This window comes from Castor canadensis, chromosome 1 (genome assembly GCF_047511655.1).
Source record: "Castor canadensis chromosome 1, mCasCan1.hap1v2, whole genome shotgun sequence".
Lineage (NCBI taxonomy): Eukaryota > Metazoa > Chordata > Mammalia > Rodentia > Castoridae > Castor > Castor canadensis.
Window position 1 is genome coordinate 126,695,694 of NC_133386.1, and position 19,168 is coordinate 126,714,861.

The following is a 19,168-nucleotide window of genomic DNA, read 5'->3' on the forward strand; positions in this document are numbered from 1 at the left end:
TGACAGAAAATGAACAGATTTAACAATATTGTGGCATGCAGATTTAAAAAACTTATCTAGACCTGAGGGTGTAACTCAGTGGTAGAGTTCATGCCTATCTTGTGTGCTGGGTATAACTTCCAGCACTGCAAAAACTATTAAGACTCACATGGGCAGGCCAGAACTGATGCTGCATGCTTGCAACATTGGCTCCTCTGGAGGCTGTGGCAGGAGATCAAGAGACTGAAGTCAGCCTGAGCATAGCAAGGCCCTATCTCAATAGACAAAACAAACAAACAAACAAAAATACCAAGAACACAAAAACAAAAGCAAAAACCAAGACCCATATGTAATTATTATGTCTGATGAATTATTTTCCTAATTAATTGGCAAGTTTACTAGAACCTGTTAGTTTTATCTAGGTGTTAATTATACAACATGTGTTTTTAAAGTTAACTTCATAATTTTTATGGCAGATGGTATTTTCTGTTGTTATTTGTGTTATTATTCCATTTGAAATAATCATTATTGCAAAGCCACAATTTTAATATAAACCTGAGGAAATCTAGAGTTTCTTTCCTCAAAAATAATTTAGATATTGTGTGAAAGCTCCTGTGGATCTATATAATTTGGCTAAGAATCAAAACAACAAGAAAGATTATATTCCTCACTTAGTGAACAGCATCAGGTAGGTTATTCAAGAGGTATTTTTGATGTTTTTACCACTTTGTTGAATAGTGAAGTACTACTTGAATAACAAAAGATATCTTGGAGATATCATTGGAAATACAATTACATAGTTTTTAAATTGTGATTCAGAAAATGCAATTTATATTACTGTCTATATGGTTTTGTTTAGAAAAACATCTTAACTATATATTTTTGATGATATACTTTAAGAGTACAAGAGGAAATATGCCAGGAGTAGAAATAGAAGGCTTATTGTATACAACCTTATCTTCTTGTTACCTTTTTATAGTGAAGTTTATTTGTTCCCACAGAATTTGTCTTTATTTGTTCAGTTTGTGAGTGAGATGATACCATCCAATGTCACCACAGGCAAATATAACATAGAGCAATCGTAACCCACATTTTAAGAATCAGTTGAGAACAGACTGAAATGAAAGGATTATGAGATTTTAAATGGCCTGCAAAAACTTTGAAAGGTTTGGATGAATAAAGAGGAAAGAAATGAAATCAATGAACAGAAAAATACAGGAATAGCAAAGTGAGAGACCAAGTCACTATGTACAGGCAAGAGTACCTTTTTGAAAATATACTGCCTATGAAGTGGAAAGTTAGGACAAATGATTACAATTAGTTTAGTCCTTTTACTATTCATGTATTTAAAACATGTAAGACATGTTAAAGAACCTTTATTGAAAATATTTGGCATATGTGAATGCTCCCTTATCTGGATACCATTTGATTTGCGGCCATAATAGAAGAAATCATAATAAAGGAAACTTGACAGAAAGCAATATAAAGGATTTAAAATTGAGTCTAGGAAGAACTAGTCATTAATTAGCCATATTGGTGAAGTAGAACAACCATTGAACATTTAATATATCATGGGTCTTGTTCGCAGCCTTGAGTTTTGATTCCTTCCTGTCCCACATTTAAGAAGGACAACTATTTTTATTATTAATATTTCTATATTTAATTTAACAATATATTATGGAACATAAAATCCAAATGTTAAGTCAAGAAACATAACACTTCACGAGGAACATGAGAAACAGATTAACATACAGGATTGGTATAATTCGTTGGTGGATAGAAGAGTACATTTAACTTCTACAAGTCAGCAGCTATTTCCCAAGCAATTATAACAGGATGAATTCAAGTGTCAAGAGTTGTAGAATCAAAGGTTTGCTGCTGCACCAAAATGTATTCCCTCCTATAAGAATTACTAACTGGTTTTGATTCTGATATATATGAACCCTGATAAATAATGAAATCATTTGTCTGTAGTAATTTGTTAAAGTATCCCAGCCACCCAATTTTTTTTGATAATGCTGCTTGTCAATAAAAATGTGAATACACTAAAATACTCAATACTATTTCAGATTTAGATCTGTCATTAAAAAATATGACTGAAGGCACAATTTGCTGTTGATATTTACTATACATATATAAAAATGTATTTGTGAGAATTTATAGGTATACAATTTCTCATTGCTTAGGACCAATGAGGGTTGAGACTGGTTTTCTGTTGAAACTTGAGCAAATAAAAAGTCAGAATATAAAGTATCTTAGTACATATTTGTTGATGTGATAAAATGAGTTATATTTTTGACAATAATGCTGAGTAAGTAAAGAGTGATACCATTATGGTGTTACTGTTAAATTACCACTTGTACAAAGTGCATTCCTCGGCTTTGGTAACGAAGAAGAGTTGCATATGTTTCAAAGCAAGCACATGGATCTAAAGTTACTACCTGAAATGTCCGGCTCATACAGTAAAATGGCCTTGCCCCTCTCTATGTCTCATTTCCATCAACTCAAAGTATTGAATGAGTAAATCCTTGCAATGTGCTACATAGCACATATTTTGTAATTGTTAGCAATTTGTTGTCTGAAATTATAAATGTCTTCTATATGCAAGGTGTTTGTATTCTAGTAGTAGAAACTAATATAAGTAAAATTAACTCTAGTATAAAATGAAAGCTTATCAACTTGAAGATGAAGTAGCTAGATCTAAAGTGGTATGAGAAGTCAGCAAACATCATTAAGCCCTAAACGTTTTAATCAATTTGCTAAATATCATGCTAAAAATCATTTTATGCAATTTCCTGTTAATATCTTCTCTTTAACTTTGCATTCAAGGCAATTCAACGTCAGTGGCCAGAATATCTCTCCAACCTTGTCTTCCAACATGCCTTACCTACAATTCCAATTTCATTTTAAGCTACAACTTCTCTCCCCCAGACATCTCTAGGATTTTGTACATTTTTCTTCTACCTGAAAATCCAACACAAAAATCTGAGCCTTCTTTAAAATTTCTCATTAAATGTTATTTACTTCATAAAACCTTCTCTGACTTTATAATTTTATGTTTTCCAAATAAACACCAAATCAGTGCACAGACACAGACACTCACACATAGACACAGACACACACCCCTCCTCCCACAACCAGAAGTCTCAATATATTTAATCATGGATAGAGAATCTTACGAGAAATGAGTTTAGCCACCCAGAAATGTAACAGATGTGACTTATATCAATGTGGGTTCCCTTGGCTCCTCAAATCCCTAGGGGATGCGAGCTGTTATACAGTTGACAGTGACATTTCCCATACACAGCAGAGAGTTATTGATTTGAGAAGTCGTTCCTTACAAGCCAATTATCCTTATATAATTGATGTTTCCATTATTATCCATGGAGAATTATATAAGCAACCTAAACCTATAAGCTTGCATTTAAGGAAAACTATGACTCCCTCATTCAAAGCTAATCTCTGAAGGTTCTTCAACTGCAGAAAGCAGGAAGAAGTTCTGAGGAGTATTTGCACTGAAAGTCCAAACCACTGCACAGAACTCAGTTTTGAGATGCCTCACACAGTGATAGACCTTTTATTTCTAGTTTCCATACCACTTTATTTCTAGTTTTAGCTAGGCTCTGAGTTGAGCACTGGAGTCCAGTCGATAAAATGCAGCCTTGTCTATAGTCTACAAAGATAAGTAGCCAGATCATGTAAATAGTAATTACTCACTATAGTGCCAGGCATTGCATGCTATATGGTCACAGTTGACAGTGATATTTCATATACACATTCATTGTATAGGAATATACATTCATTGTATAGGAATGAGAAATCTCTCAGAGAAAATGACACCTGAAGTATTGGTATGAGTTAATTAGGTAAAGAGGTTAGAAAAACATTCTAGTTAGAAGGGTACTGTGTAAAGGGCACATAAATAAGAGTATAATACACTTAAAATACTATTTGGCATTTAGGTCTTGCCATATGAGGTCTTTTACTTACTTTAGAGTCTGACTAAGAGTACTCACTACTCGGGCTAATATTTTTAATGAATTACATCCCATTGTCATATATTTATAGATGTACAACATAAAAAGTGAATTTCTTGATTCACTAAAATATTTTACATCTTCATCTGTTTGTGTATGTGCATTTGCACACATGAATTCAGAGGATGATGTATGTATGGATGGACAGATTAAGTAGAGAGTTAAAGAAACATAGAGGCATTGAGGTCTCTTCCAGATTCTTAAGAATAATTTGATCTTGCAATCACATTGGTTTTTGTGCTTTCTCAGTCTGCACATTTGTGAAAGCTTTCATTTGAGGACCAACATTTTTGTGGTGACATTTAAGTGACTATTTTATTGACTTATGTGAAACGCTATTTTGGGCACTCAATAAATGCTTGTTGACTGACTGACTTTCACAAACATTTAAGATAAGAATGATGTATATAGTAAAGTCATTTTTGCCAACAGGAACCTAACTGGGTGCCAAGATTTGTATGCTGTATAAATGATAAAGACATGAATGTTTTGTGACTGCCTGAGGAAGCACACAGATGCACTTTTCCAAATAGCACATTCACTTTTCTGCAGCTTATGGCTGACAAAATGGCTTTAGGCAACACCAAACAAACTAATCTTAAATCTGAATAGAGCAAATCCACATTAAGTTTTCTATATTTTTGTAGAATCATGGAGTGTGCTATGAAGCAATGTCTGCATATCACAGACAAAGTAAAGACTGCACTTTGGAATCACAGCAAATAAGAATCACGACTTTTGAATTAGTACCTGAAGGAACTGAACCTCAAATTTTATAATAGCCATCTTTTAATTTCTATAAGAATTAGATTTTGTAGAAACCAAGATAGTGCCCCTACTCAAGATATTCACACCCTAATACTTGGAACTCAGAAATATGTTGCCTTTCATGCTAAATGTCAGTTCATATACAATTAAGTTAATCATCTTGAGAGAGGGCAGTTATCCCAGATTTTCTCCATGGGATCAATATAATTACAGTAGACCTTATAACTGAGAGAGAGGAACAGAGAAATTGAGGTCCATAAGTCCAAACAAATGGCATCAGGAGTAGTCAAACCATCATCTAGCCTCATCACTGTGCCCCACTCTGTGCCATCTTCATTTACAGCTTGGCTTAGGCACACATGTAGACCTACCTGTTGAAGCTTACAGCCAACCATTCTGCCATCACCAGTAACACAAGTACATCTCTTTAATCATTCTAGCCAAAGTTGGGAGCTGATGGTCATTACCTAGTCTGGTCATAGGTAATTGGATGGAGAGAAGATGAATTACTTGATTGATTAGGTATGGGTCCATGCCTGAGCTGGAAAATTAGAATATAGGAACCTTGCCAGAATTCATAAACAACTATTGATAGTTTTTTTTGTTTTCATTTTAGAAATGCAAATTTTGGTAGTACAGAAGCTGCATCAGAAGAAAAATGACAAACCTCAGGGAGATTTTACAATAGTAAAAGAGGAGGAAGTTGGTCTCCTAGGCTCAGAAATCACTTATAAGGGACTCTGGAGAAAATCTAACTTTCTTCAATTTTGTTTTTTTTTGTGGAAATAAGATAAAAGAGGAGAAATTACTTGTTAAAATTCATACCCCAAGTCAAATATGTAAATTTTTAGTCTTGTAAATCTGTCCTCACTTCTTTGTTTTGAAGAATGACACATGTTCTTGCTCAGCTTTTCTGGTTTCCATTCTAAAATGATTAGGGCTCCTTAAGCCAGAGTTGATACCCCAAATTCCATTATACCATGAGTAATTGATTTTCTTTAAGTTAAACACCTTTTGCCCTACAAAGGCTCAAAAATACCTTTGGCTTAGGTCTTGCTCAAGTAGGATTTATGGAACTTGTTTGAGATTCATTTATTTTTCTTAGATTCTACATTGCTCTTAAGATTTTGGCCAAATCTAAGGTCTAAACAATAATTTCTATCTATCCACTCAACAACCCTTTATTTAATACCCACTATGTGCCATGTTCTAGAGACACTAAGACATAATAATATAGTTCAAGACCTCAAAGACTCTAAAATTTAACAAAGCACACAGACAGGTAAACAGGAAGTAAAAATAGTCTCTGGTGAGTGCTATGATGAGAGTCAGAGGACAGAGAGCCAAATAGCTTTGCCGTAGGGGGGGATATTGAATTGGCCAGGAAAGGTGTTGGGCCAGATGACATTTTAAAACTAAAGAGATTAGGACAAGCCAGAAACAAAGAATCTGGTATACCACCGGCAGGAATTTCATTGTTACTGGGGACATACACAGTCATTACACGGATTTAAGCAAGAGAGGAATGTAATCATATTCCAGATTTTAGAATAGCCCTCTTTAGAGAGAACAAATTAAAGAAGGGTAGGTCTAAGGGAGAAGCGCTAATTAAAATGTAGATATAAAAATAAATAGTTAAAGTGTTAATATTAACAAATATTAATATTTGCTTTCAGAATTTTTAAGCCAAAATTGAAAACAGGATAGTATTTGAAAGTCCATGAAGACTCATTTTATTTTTGAAATATCCTGGAGATTTATTACCTGGCTACTATTGTGCACAATCTGTAGCCAAATTTGAGATTATTTTTTATAATTTTATTAGCATTTAATAGTTGTACAGAGGGATACATTGTGATATTTACATATGTGCTTACAATATATCTTAGTTGGATTTATCTTCTCCATCATTCTCCCACTTCTCCCTTCCCTTCTTAGAACAATTTCAACAGGTTTCATTCTTCTATTTTCATATATGGACACAAAATACATCCACTGTATATACCCTCATTCTCCCTTTCCTTGTATCCACTCCCTTTCCACTGATACTCACCCCTGGAAAAGACTTATTTTTTTCCTGCTGCCCTTTTTTTTTATATATAAGTGCATTGATAGACCAGTGGGCTTATTTGAGGACAAATGGATGGAATTGGAGAGCTTCTTGTTAAGCGAAGTAAGCCAATCTCAAAAAATCAAAAATTACATGTTTTCCTTCATATATGGAAACTAGACCTGAAAGTTAAATGTCTGTATAGAAGCACATATGACCATATATATATATATATGCATATATATAGTGATAGAGGGAACAAAATCGTACTAGTCCATCTGAGGGAGCTACAGGAGTCAGGATAAATAAAGAAAATGTTAGAGAATAAAAAGTATTGAAACAACCCATCTATATATGAATATAATACAATGCACTGTACAGTAAAGTGTTGACTAATACAGGACCATAGTGATAGAGATGAGTAAGTAATGGGAGTAGGAGGTTAATTTGATTAAAGTCTCATTTTATGTTAGTGGTACACAAATGAATTTGGCCAGGATGCAAGCATGGGCAGCCTGCTGTAAAAGAGAGTTACATGGCACAAAACACAGCAAGCTTACTTACAATGTCTAAACAGTAAGACAATAGTGACATGATCTGATTCATGTAGTTGACTGAGAACAGTATTGGGAGTGAAGAAAATATATAATATATGAAAAAGTGGCCAAACAATAATTGAGGGCCATTGGTCAAGAAGTCTAAAGAAAGGATTGCCAATGTTTCAAATACATTGACCATTTTGAAATTTTTTTTCCTTATTCCAACTTCATGGTAGTTGTTCTATATATATGGAAGCTACAAAAGTATTTTGTGCACATGTGTGTCTGCAAACCTCATACAATAACTCTTGAGCTCCTCAATAATCCATAACTTAGTACTGATAGCATCACACCTAGGCCTACACTAGAACAGTAACAATGAGTTTGTATACTATAATACAGAAGGCAGAGTCAGCAGAATTTAGTGTCCCATTAGATATGCAGAGACGTGTTAGAGGAACAGAAGGGGAGGCAGAAAGAACACTGGAGTGGCTGGAGAAATAATATTGGTAAGAAATTTTTATAGGCTGATTCAGAATGTTGGTATGGAAATAAAGGGGGAGAGTCGTATTTGAATATATATTAAGTAGAGCTGTAAAAATGTTTTGTTGGATTTGAATCATAAATGATCCTAATGTTTGAGTATTGAAGAATAACCTGGTGAGTAGAGGAATTTTATGTTTTATTGGGGGCCACTAGAATGTATAAAGAGCATGTCTAAGGCAGGAAACCAGAGCTGATTGTTGCACATTTGCTTTTTCTTTGTTTTTTCTTAGTTTTGCTTTCTATTTTCCCATGCTAATCAAAGCCTTATAAGAACAGGACATAGTCACTGCTCAACTTCTAATGACTAGCTATGGCATGACTCTTAGTAGAATAGTAAATAACTATTCTTTGAATAAATAAATATCCTAAAGCCTGTCTGTTTTCACATGTTTTTAAATTTTAGATTTTTAAATTTATTTAATGGTCCTAGAAATTGAACCCAGGGCTTTGCAAATACCAGGCTCTACCACTTGAGCCATGACTCTGGCCCTTTTGTTTTCATTTTAGTTTTAAGACAGGTCTCTCTCCATTACCCTTGTCCAGGGTGGCCCTAAACTGGAGATCATCTTGCTTCTGTTTCCTTAGTATCTAGGATTGCAGAAAGGCACTTTTTTTTTATGTGTTAGGAGTGGAAGATCTAGAAACATTGGTTTTAAGTCTCAGAAGTCATTTATTATTTAGTTATAGGTTAATTAAACTCTTTCAGACTCCATTCCTTCATTTAAAATTTAAAAATATCAACTAGTAGTATACTTATAAAAATTACAATAGTGAGATAAATGAGTACATGCAAAGCAATTAGAGTAACACATGGTTAGGAGTTCAGGGAATTTTGCTTATTAAACATATTTGAGCTGTGTGTGCTGATGAATACTATAACACCAGAATGCAATAGGCTAAAAGGCAGGAGATTGGATTTGAGGCCAGCCTAGGCTACTTAGTGAGTTTCGGGTCAGACTGATTTTAAGACCCTGTCTAAAAAAACTGAAAAACAAAATGAGAAAAACCAAAAATAAAACAAGCTTACTATTTGAAGGAAACCCGCAGGTAAAATATATTTGAAAACCTGTGTGGAAATATGTATTGTTTTACATAATAATTTAAAAGCACTTTGCACCTGAGGCATTGTATATTAATTATTCTTTTTAGATGTTTGAGTAATAGGCAGGATTAATAGAAAAAATAATTAGACAACCTATAGCAGTAGTGGAAGCATGCTAAGTGCTTCTGAACTTTAAAAATGTGTGAATGTACATACATCTGTGGCAGGAGGCTTACAAAAAAGAAGATAAAACTCACAGATAGAAGTAATTACTGGTGGGTTTTTATAGTGTGATTTAAAGGTATTGTACATTAAGTTCATGCCATTTTTAGAACTGTCTTCTATAGGATTTTTCTTTTGTTCTGTTCACAATAATTTGAATTTTTCTGAGAATTTAGTCTTGTAAGAAATGTACTTCCTGGCCCCAGTTTCTCTAAGAGGAATATTTATCTTCAGCTACTCTTCCCATGCTATATATTCCATGCCATCCATCTCCATGAACACCAGGAGAGGCTTCAGAGAAGTGTTCGCCCCCCTAAGAAATGATGAGATGTACCTGCTATTCCTTAGAAAAGGAAACTCTTGAGATAAATGTTTGATGTGCTTTCATCTTCTTTACAGTTTTCACTCTCCTAAATATGCACTGGCAAAGAAATCTCCCAAGCAGAAAGGTGAATCACCTTACAAAGCCAGGGGCTGCAAGGATGATTATTCTTCTTTTCCTGCACGTCATTTATTAGGATATAGGATGCATCAGTCTTGCCCCATAGCCAAACTCTATGCTATTAACGCAAAGGGCTTTGAAGTTGGTTTTTGTGGGGGCACCAACCATTCTTATGACCAATATGAATTTTTGTGGTTCTATGCTACTTTAATTTCTGACACCAATATTCAAGTAATTCTGGTAAGTTAGGATGAGCTCCCAGAACATGAGCTTAGAAACATCATGATGCTTCAGTATTATTTTAACGGGCTGAAAAAAATAACAATGCCCTTCAATATCTGCCAGGCACTACCCCTACAATGTAGATACTATGTGCTCAGCTTTAAGGAGGAGGTAACTGAGGGCCCTGTTTGGTTGGATAATGTGCCCCAAATCATAAATCCAATTTTATATCTTGATCTTAAACTCAGGGACATCTTCAAGCAATCCAGCCCTTTATTTTTCACTCCATTTAGCCTCCTCTCAAATTACTTTAGAGGGGGCACATTAAAGACTATTGTCATTAATGGAAAGAATCCTTATGATTTCCGAAAATTATCACTGGACTGTTAGCTGGAATTCTTGATTAAAATCACAATGTAGCTGGAAGAGATCTCTTCCAAATTCAAGCTCTCCCTCTGTCTTTTGCATGCTGTATATTCCATGCTTGATGCTTAATAAATATTAATTATAATACTTCACAGAATTTACTAAGATTAGTATGCCTCTAGCAAGTGCTTAAATTCCTTTAAAAAGGACTATCATTTTAATGAGATTTTATGTTTTTATAACTTCAACTGATGAGCAGAAGAGACACAGTAGGCAATCTGCAATTATTTTGATTATGGCACCGGTTAAAACAATGTCTCTGCAGATTGGTGTTCCAATCAATGAAGCCAACGTTTCCTGAATTCTTTCTGTGGCAAGTTCCCATCTGAGCATTTTATATACACATACCAACATTTACTACTTAGGATAGGCCTTGCAGCTAGGAATTATTATCATTTTTATTTTTCAGATAAGGAAACTGAGGTGCTGAGGTATTTTGTAAACAAAATGGCATAAACCTCCAAGCTTTCTGTTTTCAGAATCCAGCATATAGACCATATATGCTATACAAAGTACATGTTATATATCTTATTTTCCTATTGCTGTGCTTTCCTGAATATAAGTTTGGAATTGTGAAAATCACTCACTCATTTAGTCACTCATTTTTTCAAATAACATTAATTGAGCATTTTGTGTCCATGTTGCACTGTGCAGGGGCCTAGCACAATATAGACCTCAATAATCTTCACTTGGAAAAACTACACAATCAAATAGTATTGAAACCATTCAATCCTGTGAGGCAAAGTTGAATAACCATTGCAATGAAATCAAAATAAGAAGCAGAAGGAATATGAGTGAGGTGGAGATTCATTCTGATAGGGAAATGAAGGAAAGCTTTGTATAAAAGAATGTTTTAAAGCCCTGGTAAGAGGAAAGCTGCTATTGACCTGGGAGAATTTTAAGAATAAAATATGTAGAAATTAAAATCCATAAAGTATTTAGGAAACATTGAATATATTGGTAGGGAAGTAATTCCCCCTAGACTCATTGTTTCTAGCCTATACTTCTACATTCGTATACAAACATCCTCATTAAAATCACTGTTAGATTTGGTGAAATTAGCACACCCTAGTTTACCTGCCAGAGTTTCTGTTTCCATTGGTATAGGATGGGAATAGTTGTGTTTTTATTGTGTCCTTTAAACTAAAACCCATAACAATTAGCTGCTTGTCCAATTAATTTAACATTTCAGCTTTCATAATACACCCTTAAACACACCAAGAGAAATCCTGAAATGGAAGATAAAAACATGGAGGTAGGCTCAAGAATAAATCTTTTTAATGCAAATGTGTTTTGTTCTCATATTCAAATACTTAAAAAAGTTATATCCTAGATGTAACCTCTTCATATCTTTGCTGTGTATTTCTAAATAGTCCAATTTTGTACATCTCTAAAATGTGCTGTTTTTCACACATATAGAAGAGGAAGAAAAATGAGACGTTTCAATCTAAGTAATGGGTAGTGGATTTTTTAATATGTATAGACACACACACACACACACACACAATGATGCATTAGAAAATGAATAGGGTCCTTTTGGGCCAGGTCCCCAGCCTTATGTTTCAAACCTGAGAGAATTTATTGTTCTCTTGTGACCTGCATATGGTTCGAGAAGCTGTCTTCCTTCTTCCTCAGTTGGCCTGTTACGATTATCTCCTTGCAATGGTTTTCAGTGATCTGAAGCTTGTTTCAGAATATTTCCCATGGAAAAAACTTTCCAGAGGTGATGTCTCTTAAATCCTTCATGGTAAATTAAAAGGGAGTATTTGTGTGTGTGTTTGTGTTCCTGTGTGTACATATAGAAAATAATTCATCTGCATATTGTACTTCTCTTTCGTTACTTTCTTCTTTCCTTCTTCATGGAGAAAAGGAAAAAAAGGAGAAAAGGAAGTTATTAATCCAATTATCAAAGAACTATGTCAGAACAAATGTGAGAAATGTGAAAAGAAATGTGTGCAGCTGGTATATTAAAGGGACTTAATATGAACAGAGTACTCAGCTTAGATTTTTGTGAAGTAACTTTTAATCTTAAATATGAAAATCAAGTAGGGTTTTTCTAGGTACAGAGGAGTGGAAATGTGCTCCAAGAAGAGGAAATAGCATGTGGGAAGGTTGTGGGTTTGAATGAACATGATTTATTTGAAGGGTTCAAAAAAGATCCCTGTGTGGGGTGAGTATGAATGATCAAGTTTTATTACGAATATGATTGTATAAGGACCAGGCAAGTGACCCATGCCTGTAATTCCAGTTATTCAGGAAGTAGAGATTTTGAGGATTATAGTTGAAGGCCAGTCCTGGGTAATAAGTTAGCAAGACCCACATCTCAACAAATAAGCTGGGTGTGATGTTGCACACCTGAAATTCTACTGTAATCCTAGCTATACAGGAAACATATGTAGGACTACTGTGGTCTGAGTCAAAAACGGTAGACCTTACCTAAAAAATAACTAATGCAGAGAAAAGGATTAGAGCATGGTTTAAGTGGAACAACACCTGTCTAGCAAGGGTGATGCCCTGAGTTCAAACCTCAGTACTGTAAAAATGACAACACCACAAAAACACACATGGACAAAAAATTTTACTTTTTTCCTGAGAATAATAGGAAGTCAGTGGAAGTCTGTAAACAGGGATATGACCAGACAACATTTTCATTAGGAAAGATAGCTCTAGCTATAAAGGGATGGTAGTCACATATGTTTTTCAAATTTCTGTCACTTCTTGAAATAATCAACTCATAAACAGAAAAGGGTTATTTTGAATATTGATTGGTCTTGAGATTTTTGGAGGATGGGTGTCCCACCACAACCCATGGCAAAGAAAAACTTCTCACCTCATGCCATAAAAGTGAAAGAGAGGAAGATGATGGGACTGAGTACTACTACCCCCTCAGTGGGGATAGTAAGGTTGGGCATGGAAGATGAGACACACCCTCAATGACCAAAGACCTCCCACTAAAGTTGATCTCTTCAATTTTTTACTATTTCCCAACAGTGCCAAGCTGCAGACCAAGCTTTTAACACATGGGGTATGGGGACCACTTAAGATCCAAACTATAGCAAATAGCAAAGAAATTGGCGAAAGAACATAAGTGAATGTGAGGAAATAAGTCTTGTTGCTTATTCCTGTTGAGGTATGAGAACTGACTCTAGGATTATATGAACAAAAAAGCAGATGAAAATCTATTTTGAAAAGAAAATTAATAGGAATTTGTAATGGCTTGGATTTAAAGGTACGGAAAAGAGGAATTAAAGGTGTCTCCCATGTTACTAATTTTTGGGTGAAAATAACAATTTATTGAGAAGAATAATGGAAGAATGCATTGCCTCATTCTATTAACTATCAACCAATACATGGGATATATGCAATCTGTCATTAATTAGTAGACATTAAATTGACAAATACAGCATGGATGATTACTAAATTTTCAGAAATATATTTGATATGCTAAGAACTGTAACTATAAAGAGATCTATTTTTCCATTGATGAAATCAGAATGACCATGACTTGGTGATAATGTGGCATAGATGATAAAATATTGAATGGATTAATAACATTCAGCAGATAAAATATCCCTCACGTTTGATGATTAATAGGTATTTAATCAATTACTAATTTAGTTTATCTAAAACTACATTATGACAATGGGGAAAATTTTAAGGTTAGATTTCACTTTAATGATCCAGAGCTAGATGCTATAACTCCTTTCTTCCCCACATCACACATAATGTGATTAGAACCCAAGGAATAATTCATCCTTAATGGTGACCAAACCAGAACAGGCATCCACAAAAGATACTTTTAAGATGTGAGAATTGGCTCCAAGTACTTTTGTAATTTAGGCCACCAGATGTCACTACAGATTAAGCAATAGTGAAAGACTTCCTGTAGTGCAAATTCTACGAGGGCTTCTGACAAGCTAAGCAAATGTAAGAGGATGTTAATTAAAAGTAATAATAACTAGGCAATTGCCTTGTCCTTTTCTTTCTTTCTGCCTTCCCTCCCGTGCAACTGAAAGAATGCAAAAATTAAACAATGCCTATATTGAAATTGCTATCTAATTTTGCCTATTTTTGCTTTCTATTCCTAATAAAAGAAAATGAATAGATGTTATAGTCCAGCAGAGCATGTTTTTTATTTCAGCAATTTGTTTGATTGTGAGCAATATTTTTCAAGGTCCATTTTTTTCTCTGACTTCATAAAAGAAGACTGTCCCAGCTCACTTATATTAATGAGCCTTTACACAACTACCTTGTTTGTAATGGGTACCGCACAGGCTGAATGTGCTTCCATTATAATGGCTACGTATAACGGATAGTTAATCATGAAGAAAATTCATTAGCTGAATGTCACTAGAAACCTATGTTGTGCAGTAAATGAACAGAGGACAACCAGTTTGAGTTTTAATTTCTGCAATGAGCTCTTGTTAAAAAAAAAAAAAAAACCTCCTTTGCTCCTTAAGAAATTGAGCAGAGAATTAATGGCATGACAAAACGTGGTAGAACCTGGTGAGAGGCCTTGATTACAAGAGAGTTTGTTATTCCTATAGAAGTTTCTTCAACTTCTTCATTGGAAGAACTTAGGTTTCTGCATTCCCTGATGTTTACTATTTAATCATGGACAGCTAAGGAAAGTTGAGACAGCTATACTCTTTAAAGCAAAGCCATATTAGGCCTTTATCAATCAGAATTCTTTGGGGGAATTAACACCAGCTCAAATTTATTGAAAATATACTAGACATATTTCATGCAATATTTATTTAATGCATAATTCTTGAGATCTTATTCTATGCCAGTTACTTTTCCAGGTGCTAAGGATGCAGGAGTGAAAAAAACCTAAATGGCTTACATGAGTGGAACTTATCTGTCACAGAGGGGACAGACAGGGGTGTTGAGACAGGAAAAAATAAGCAGGATCATAATGAGTACTTTCTCCCATGTTCTGTAAAGAAATAAAACATGCCAGTGAAGCAGAAAACAACCAAAAGTGGTAAGGGACACCTGTAGGTGGGGCACAGTACTTACCTGAGGAAGCTGCATTTGAGTTGAGATTGAATGATGGGACAACCTTTACTTCTTAGGCTATGAAAGAGACTGACTCCCTATTCATTACCATTTTGAGAGCTCAAGGAGGAATATTGTCCCAGTGCTTATGCTTAGAACATTCAACCCTGGGTTGAAGAAAAGAGGGTTAAAATAAGCAAGTGATATCCAATGGCAGTCACCTAGCTGGAGAGGAGGTAGAAGAGTTTCCATAGGAATGAAAGGAGTAGAGGACAAAGAAAATGGTGATTAATGCAGGATTAAATGTGGATTTCTCTTGAGTTTTGTAAAGCTGTCATATACATTTCTCTCGGCAATTAAGGAAACCTTTACAAATCTTTTTGAAAGCAATTTGAAACTCATTTTAACAGCCTAAAGAATGTCCACACCTCCTTTGACACCTGATGATTGTGCATTATGAACGATATTTTGAGGAAAAAAGCATGTATGCATGAAGATGCTCATTAAAGTGTCATTTTAATAGTGAAAAAATAAGAAACCGCCTGAGCACTCACAAATATTTGAGAGGTTATGAAAGTATGGAACATCAGCATGATAAAATAATAAGCACTCATCACAGCAATAATTAGGAGGAGGATTATGAAACAAAGGGATAGCAAAATATTAAGTTAAATTAAAAATGTGGTTTAAAGTTACATGTGTGGTTTTGTTATTTTATGTTAAATATATACATTCATTTGGACAAAGAGCAAAAGGAAAAATGACTCATGTATTAGACAGATTTAATAAACAACTTTGAAAATCTAGAGTATTTTGCCGATACAAAGATAATAAGCCAATATCCTCCCATGCTCAGGAGGTCAGTCTGGGCGTATTACTTTGTTGTAGCAGAACTCAGGGAGTTGGGGATGAAAGGAGGGAGGTGGGAGACTGGATCATCTTTTGCGTGTTGAATCCTTTATGAAAACATTACTTATAAATTTCACCAAGCTTTACTAAACATATTTTAGTCATGTTAGCATATTTGTAGATAAACCGAAACTCTGAATAGCTAAATAATTTGATTATAGTCTGTTATAAAAAGTAGAAAATCCATAACTTAAATGTTCGGCTTTGATTCTCCAAAGACATATACTACTTTCTCCATGGGAACACTGACTCAAAATTAAGTGACTATGAAGATAATCGGAGTTTCCTCATGAAGCACTAATGGAGGAGATGACTTTTAAATTGTGTCTTAAATACAGAGGTAAACCTGGCAGGGTCATATGATATATGACATAGAAATATGTTGTTGGGGACCTAGACTGGTTCCATTTCTTGGATATTGTAGATAGTGCTGCCATAAACATGAGTATGCAGATATCTTTCTTCCATGTTGATTTACATTTCTTCAGATATATAGCAGGATTACATGGTAGTTGTGCTTTTAGTTTCTTGAGGAACCCACACTGATTTCCATAGTGGCAGGGCTAATTCACATTCCCACCAGCAGTGTATAAGGGCTTTTCCTTGCCCCCATACTTAGTAATATTTGTTTTTGTTTTCTTAATGATTGTCATTCTGACTGGGGTGAGATTGAATCTCAATATCATTTTGATTTACATTTTCTTTACTTTGTCTCTTGGTTTTGAACAACATTTACTTATCAATACTGCTGGGTTTTGATATTATTTTAGCTTTCCTGTGGTCTTTATAAAATCCTGTACCATCAGAGGCATTGGTATAAAATAGGATCTTTGTTTAATATTTCATTAGCTATTTTGATTTAAAAATTCTCTCATAACATTTTTAAATCAAGTCTATGAATCTTTTGCATTCCCGAAAGACTCTAATTTTCTAAGGAGTCTTTTTATGTAGTATGCAATCTTAACACCATTTTCATGGTCTTATAGTACTCAGTGGGAAGTCATTTCATTCATATACATAAACATATATATGTGTAAAAATGAATGAATATGTATATTTATGAACGTGTATACATACGTGTGTATACATATGCAAGTATATCTGCATATGTAAAAACATTAGATTTATTTAAAAAATGTAATGCATATGAATTATTAACCTTATATATACTGTAATATACTGTAATCCTCCTGATCTCAGACTCCTAAATAGGTAGAATTACCAGCATGAGCCACCAGCACACAGCAGTAAAATGGATTTTTAAAAAGAAAATACAGATGGTGCTAAAGATACATCAGAATTTCAGATAGGCATAACTACAAATCACTCTGGAGCTAACATCTACCTGGAGATATTTTTTTCATCCACTGAAAAAAGAATGTCACATTCTGTAGCTATCACTATTATATTTCTAATGAAGGATAAGCTACATTTTTTGTTTGTTTGTTTTGGTACTGAAGCTTGAATTCAAGGCCTACACTTTGAGCCACCCCACCAGACCTTTTTCAGTGAAGGAATTTTTCAAGATTTTTTTTCAAGATAGGATCTCATGAACTTTTGGCCCAGGCTGGCTTTGAACCATGATCCTTTTGATCTCTGACTTCTGAGTAGCTAGGATTACAGGCATGAGCCACTGGAGAAAGCTATCATTGAAATAATACTTATTTACAAAAAATCCAGGAGAAACCAACAAAAAAAATTGCAACAGGAACAGAACTGAGTTTTAAAGCAACATTTTTCTAAGTTGTCCATGAACTATCACATTTTCTGAAAGACTTACCTTGAGATTTATCACTACAACAAATAATAGTGTTTTCAGCCTCACAGAACAACACAAATGGAAATTAAATTAGAATAAAAATTGTTGTCTGAAAAAATATTTAAAAAACTGTCAATACTGATAATAGCTAAATTATTTTGTTGAGAACCTAATAAAGTTAGAGCTATAATACACTGATACTTCATATTTTGCTAAAAAAATAATAATTTGAAGACATTGACTGTTTTAACAGAGTGATATTTGATGGAAAAATAAATTAATATACATAAAAGGATACAGAATATATTAATATTTGTTAAAAAGGGTTTTTCTATAAACCTAGGAAAAATTCAACTAAAATAGTAAATTTTCATTGTATTATACAATGTATCAGTGTACATGAAGAGAGTGAGAAGATAAGTACACAGAATATTATTTATATACTAAAGTAGATAATTAACTAATGTTTTTAAGACTATGCTTATTTTAATTTAGAAAATTAAATAACTATATATTAATAGGGCATTCTTTCCTTTCTTAACCAGGATTTTCTCTTTGGTCAACATCCCAGAAAGGAAAACAATCTGATGTTTTTATAGTTAAAGTTATGAACTAAGAAATCATGGATGATAGTTAGTTTAAGTGTTCATTTTTAAAGAAAATATACAAATTTTGGGATTTACTATTTTGTATCTTCGGGAGATATAAAATTATCTCTATACTACTATAGTATCTTGAGATATTCTTCAGTCAGACAGATGTGAGTTCCAGTTCAGTGTCTTCCATTTATGAGGTATATAATCCTAGGTATGTTGTTAATATCTCTGAATCTCAGAATACTCATCTATAAAAAATGAATACTAGTAGCGTTGTGTTAAAAAATTTCACTACATCTAGAAAAGCTTCCAATTTCTTTCTTTAAACCATAAAATTCAAGTCAAAATTGTATATAATTTAGAGCTTTTGCAGATCCGATCTTGAATGTAACAGCTTAACTACCCTGGCAATGTCCATTTGTCTTTGCACTAAGTGAAACTTGGAAGTTTTTCTTGTTCATTACAGTTCCTCTAATCTAGAAACACAGTCGCCAAAAACACAATATATATATCAACAAACAGACATAGTTGTAAAGCAAAACAATTTCTTTAGCTGGTTCATATTAGTAAGGACGTTTTAGGTGTTGCTGCAGTAACAAACTCTTAAGTCCAAATGGCTTCATTGTACAA

General features: G+C 34.0%; 1 protein-coding gene across 11 annotated transcripts in view; it reads left to right on the forward strand.

Annotated features, from left to right (window-relative positions):
• Tenm4 (teneurin transmembrane protein 4) overlaps positions 1-19,168 on the forward strand; it is a 2,881,475-nt gene that overhangs the window by 355,072 nt on the left and 2,507,235 nt on the right. The gene's annotated exons all lie outside the window — the stretch shown is intronic.